Source organism: Ipomoea nil, unplaced genomic scaffold, assembly GCF_001879475.1.
Source record: "Ipomoea nil cultivar Tokyo-kokei standard unplaced genomic scaffold, Asagao_1.1 scaffold1026, whole genome shotgun sequence".
NCBI lineage: Eukaryota > Viridiplantae > Streptophyta > Magnoliopsida > Solanales > Convolvulaceae > Ipomoea > Ipomoea nil.
Window position 1 is genome coordinate 1655897 of NW_017617454.1, and position 6685 is coordinate 1662581.

The window sequence follows — 6685 nt, forward strand, 5'->3', positions numbered from 1 at the left end:
GATAGTGCATAAATAATTTTCGAAAAAAAATTGTCTTTTTTTGTGATCTATCTTTTTAAAATGTTTGATCTATAGTTGTAATGAATATGACGTACCTTTTATCATAATCAAACCTCTGACCTTATAATAATTACATTAGTCATCCACGAGAAATCCATTGATGCCATGTTTAATTTTTTTTCTTTATTTTATCCCTTTTAATTTTCAACCACTAGAATCGTAAAAACTTGCTAGCAACTTTCGATCCGTGTCATCAAGCAGCTTCTGGGATTATAAGGGTGTGTTTGGTTTGCACATGGAATCGGAATTAGAATGAGAATCAAATACCTGATGATGGTATGAGTTTTGGTGAAAGTATTTTGCAAGTTTGATAGTAGGGTGGAATTGAAATGATTACCAATATTGATATTTGGTTATGTATGACCTATAATGAAAATAAAGGTTTAAAATTACAAAAACAAAATATCAAGGTGATTGATCATAATATAATGGCATCCAAAGTACCAACATAAACAAAAAAAAAAATCAAAACAAAAATCTAAAAGGACTAATCCAAACTTTAAAAACATATTACTAATAAGATGGAATTAAACTTTTTTTTTTTAATTAGGGAGTGAGGTTTTTAATTATTGAAGAAATGCGAAATCAAATCCAATAATTGTGTTTTAAAAAATTGTCAATCAAACACCAACTATGATTTTAATTCTCATTTCTAGTGTGTAAACTCATAAACCAAACACACTCTAAAAAGGGCCAGAAATTAAAATTCATTTTCATTCACGAACCCTCGTTTTCTGGAGGCAGTTGGAAAATAAAAGTTTGAAGTGTTTGACACTCAATTTTGTTGTAGTGGTCACGAATATAGAATTCGAGAATTTCATGCTCATTTGGTGAATATATATCATTCAAATGTACATTTAATACATTTTAAATAAGCAAACATTTTGCTTGTTTTTTTTTTTTTTTTTTTTTTTTTTTGAAAGGAACATTTTGCTTGGTTGATGGGCTATATTAGTGTAATAACTACTTTGCATATATAAGCATGCTGGAAAAAATTGACAAAACAGGAAGAGAAAAAGGCTACAAACAGGAAGAAAAATTGACAAAACACAAGGAAAAACCAACGTACATTAATGTCAAGAAATGACAAACAAGCCCAGTGAAGGAAATTGGATTTGAAACACAGCTGTAAATTATTGTCTCTTTCTTGTTGTTCACCTCACCCCTATGGCTAAGAACAATAAAATAAAGCTTCGAAATAGCTGACCGAATAGATAGAGTATGACTCTCGTATTAAAATGTCAGAAGTTTGATTTTTGGTGCACAAAAAAGCATAATTTATCTAATGCATACATTTGAATAACAGTTGTTATGGAGTTTCCCTCATCATGAAAAAAAAAAAAAAAAAAAAAGATGTATTGAATTAGTGTATGTTTGGGGACCATTAATTTGTAAACTAAGATTTGGAGAATCCTAGATAGGGATTCATCTTCTGTCGGCCTTCACGTGTTAATTCCTTTTCAAAAACCCCCTTAAAAAATCTCAAGATTATTGGGACCAAAATGTAAAAAGGGAAATAAAGTATCAACTGAAAATTTAAAACAAAACATATTAAACATTCTAATCTAGTCATTGTTAGATCTAAATGTTGTCTAATATAGTCTAATCTCATAATAACGGAAGCAGAAACCGCGTTGATCTCCAACCATAGTTGATACTATTGATGAGCAAGGTTAAAAAGCCCGCTAGGCGCTTGGGGGGCGTTTAGCGCGTAGGGCGCCCATTTTGTTTTTTGTTTTTGTTTTTTTTTTTTGTTTTTTTTTTGTTTTTTGTTTTTTTTTTTTTTTTAATTTTAATTTTTTTTAAAAGTTAAACTCTCGCCTAGTCCACGGCAACATACTCGACGCCTAGGCCGCTTAGGGCACCTAGAGCGCCTAGGCAGTCGACCGCCTAGAACGGCGATTCCACCGAATTTCTAGGCGGCCCGCCGGCCGCCGCCTAGGCGCAATTTTTGCAACATTGTTGATGAGTAGCATGAGTAACCTAGATGTCCAGTCCAACGATCTAGTCCACTTGCACCACATAAAGTTTTACAGTCATTTTCAATGTATTATTTTATAGGGGTTGGGCTTCTTTAGTTCATCTAGATCGATATAACCATTATAGTAGTTGACCTCAAATAATAATTACCATAGCTCAAGAAGAGCTACAGAGGTGTCATCTGAGCATAAGGTACATTAGATAGTTTAAAAAAACATGAAATGAGATCAAAACAATACAATCTTGTCAATACCAAAGAAATAAGAAAAGCTAAAAAATTTCATAAATTTGGCCATAATTACACCCACAACATCAACACATAATTAGGTTCGCCTAGCTAAGCCCTATAGGGACTCTCCAAAATTTGCAAATCTAACTAAAAAATTAGAGTTAATAACTGATTTGTTCCCTTACTATAGCGAAATTATCATTTTGGTCCTCGACTACCATCTTTACCAAATTAACTCCTTAATTTTGAAAAAGTTATCCAATTTTGTCCTCTATCTAATTCGTTATTAACTCTCCGTCTAAATGAAGGACAACAATGTAATTTCACCAGCATTCACTAATGATGTCTGTCTGTGTGTTTCTCTTCAAAATTTTCAAACTTGGATAATCTACTCCTATGTTCATTAGCAAACCATCTCGTGAAAGTGCAACTACCTATAAATGAAAATGTATAAAATATTGATTAAATCATTGGTTTGGGAGTGAGTAAATAAATGAATAAAATAACAAATTTTACATCTCCGGCAGCCGGAACCACCCAGATAGCCATCTCCGATGAACCCTTCAGAGCACTGGCACCGGAAACCCGATTTTTCATCTTCGGGCGTCCTGATTTTGGTGCACTCCGCATTCTTAGAGCACCGGCAGTGCCCTTGAAGCCACCACCCCAGCTCAAGCACATAAATATCTAAAGAAACCGTCGCCGCTAAGGAGATGGCGGAGAACAAGGACTTGCACCCAATGCCGGTCAAATTTTCATATCCAATAAACCCTCCGGTCTTATTTGGATCTAAGAAATAGCTGATATTGTCATTCCCACAACCCTAGAGCTCGAATTGCGTCTGGATCATGGTTGAAAGGATCATACACTTCAGCTCCGACGAGCTACACTTCTGTAGAATAATCCCGTTGTTGGACGTGGGGGCAAAGTTCTTGCTGAACAGATCAGAGGCTTCATGGCTTCAATCTGGCGCCCGCATTTCGCCGGAATATTAATCATTATAGTGTCGGGAGTTAGCTGGTAAACCGGGAATTCGCCGCCGATGGACATAGCTCCGTCGGAGGTGCAATTCAAAGGGATTTCGCAGTCGGAGGAGAAGCCGAACGGGAACGGAAAAAGAAAAGAGGAATGTGAAATTACATTTTTGCCCTTAAATTTAACAGCTTATGGATGAAATTTTAATGGAGGACTAAATCGAGTAAGATTTTAATAGTTGAGAACTTAATTTGGCAAGAATTATAGTTGATGACCAAATCGGTAGTTTTGCAATAGTTGGAGGACCAAATCGGTGACTAACTCTAAAAAATTATCAACACAGCAAACAAAATCTGGCCTTACCCCTCTAAAATTTGTAAATCTAACCAAAAATTATCAACATCAACAAACAGAATTTGCTTAAACCCTATGAGGGACACTCCAAAACTAGTAACCAATCATGATGGGTTATCATATTACCTATCTAGACAGAAGTTAGCTTCCCTATAAATGTGCCGATTGAAATATCTAAGAGCATCCATAATAGCGGAGATATTTTATGATTTTTGATGAGTTTTTGTAATTGTGATTAGGAAAGAAAATATGGGAGAGAGAAAAAAAAAAAAACAAAATTAAACAATTTTTTTTTAAAAGTCATTGTCCACAGCGCGCCTAACGCGCCTCCTGGGCGCACTTGTGACACGACCTCCTCCGTGAGGCATCACAACTGGTTCAAAATCAGTATCGGTCCCACATCTCTACCATTATTTCTCTCTTTGCAGATGAACCTCTTGTCTCTCTCTCCGCCAACATGGCACTTTATTTCTTAGAAATTGTGCATTATCCACATATGTGGATGACCTTAGAGCGTCCACATCAGGGAAGAAACGAGGGTTAATGTTAGGTCATTTAACTTGGGTGGGGTTATTAACAAGTGTGGAGAAGAATTAATTGGTAAATTATTTGGCCTGCAAAGGGTTGGGAGCATGTCAGAAAAAAAAAAAAAGGACACATGTTGTGCGCGAACGCACAGCCAATGGCCACACGGGCGCGTGCTCTGCATGCGCCCGTGTGGCGCGTCAGGCGCTCTGCATGCACCCGTATGGCGCGTCAGGCACGTGCCCACTATTATTATTATTATTTTTTTATAAAATTCAATTTTCTCTTCTTTTTTTTTTTCTCCCCTCCCGCATTTTCTTTCCTAATCACTCTTACAAAAGTCCCTTAAAAACTGCACCGGGGTTTAACTAATAATGTTGCTCTTATAGAGTGTAGCATGTGGAAACAGTACATTTTGTTTTAAAATGCCATTGAAAACTCAAACCATCAATAGATCTCGATCATTACAGAAGTTTGAGTGGTGTTTCTGCAGCATGCATTATATTCCATTTTCACTAGCCTGGAGTTTGGTCCCATCCATCTGATCTGCAAGTAAGAAAAGCAATCATCTTTCATACACGTACTGCAACAAAAACTGCACATACCACTTAGTAATCCAATCCAACGCCAAGTCGATGTGTACTAATCATCACAAGTTGATAACCATCTATCCCACCCACTTTTGTCGTGTTATTAAGAGAGCATCCCTCACTTGTCTATATAAATCTATCTCCTTTCCAGCTTTAATGATTTTAACCCTATCCTCTCTATAGAATAAGTGTATATATATGTATGTACAGAGTACAGACCAATATGTGGTTTAATTTAATTTGTGTGAGTATATATATATATATATATATATATATATATATATATATATATATATATATATATATATATATATATATATATATATATATATATATGTCCTTACATATTCAGGAATAAGAACAAAATATATGAATCGTCACGTTCATGGCGTTTTGCTCATTGTTAGGTCTCACTCAGTACATGCCAACTGCTATCTATATTCAGTGTATAGTCATAGACTAAGCTCCATATATTGTAGCTCCTTGTTTCTAAAAAAAAAATATATATATAATAATGTATCTCTTAACTATCCCAGGTGACTGAGTCTAACTCGCTTAACTATAAAGATATTGTTGATTTTATGAGAGTGAGTTAAAGGATGGTCATGGATGAGCTCAGCTCCTCTGCGCCCCTTACCCATTAAGGTATCTTTAATATGAGAGAAATTAAAACTTCTCCGGTCCACATAAATAAAAAGATGATATGAACCAACAATGGGCCCAACAACCTACGTGCTTAGATTGTTGGAAATTTATATAGTAATGGAGATTAATGTTTTAGATGAACTACCATGAAAGTGTAAATAATATTTGGAATTGTGGAGTTGTAAATATTATTTTAGTTTGGTAGAAAGTTAATTAAAATACTAGGAGAAATGTATATAGCTAATATGCTTGAGAGTATATAGCTATATGCTTGAGAGTTATAGCTAATATGCTTGAGAGTATTAACGCATGTTTGGATATGTTCATGCGTAAGGTTTTGGGGCATTTTGAAGCTATATGCTTCAAAGTTACACTTAACGTGCTTGGAATATGCACTTAACGTGTTTGGAATATGCTCTTCTATTTATCCATTTTGAAGCTATATGCTTCAAAGTTACACTTAACATGCTTGGTATATGTAGTTGTACGCTTGAGATTATTGAACTACATATATGGATATTATTTATATTTATTCTTTGCATGTTTTCATGCGTAAGGAATATATATATATATATATATATATATATATATATATATATATATATATATATATATATATATGTATGTATATAATTTTGCATACAGTTACTGACTCAAAATAATTTTATTATTTCTCCAGTGATAGATATATCAATCAGGATATATCTTATCTTATGGAAGTTGAGTTTTAAATCACAGCAACTTCCATGTAACTTCTCCAAACAAATATATTTTTCATCTATAAATATATTGGAGAAACATCTGAAAGGAACAATGTAATTTTTACAGGCAATTTACATGCATTTTACAAGCAATTATTTTGCAGGAAACCAAGATACTTCACAGGCTTACATCTCTACAGGGAATTCTCAAACAAAGCAACTTGAGAATTTCATTCATCTTCTTGTATCCCATAAGATTAAATCTTGAACCTTGTTGGCTTATATAGAGGGAGATTTAAAGCTTATAGGAAAGTGATTGCACGCCTGAAGATATCAAATGATCCAGTTTTTGTTCCCTGTTGTATTCTGTATTATTGTTGTATCTCAAATGTATTACAGATTACAAGCACTTTTTCCAACAATCTATAAGCTTTAAATTTATAAACCTGTGATCATTGGTCTTGCCTTGAAAGTGTTGAAGGCAAGATGTCTGGCGTGAAAGAATAGTTTTCCATTACGGTAATTTTTTCGGAATGAGATTTCGAATATGGTGATGGGAGGATGACATAAATCACTTTTGGTTTGTCGTTGTTTATGTACAAGAAGATTTCTGTGTAGATTTTGCA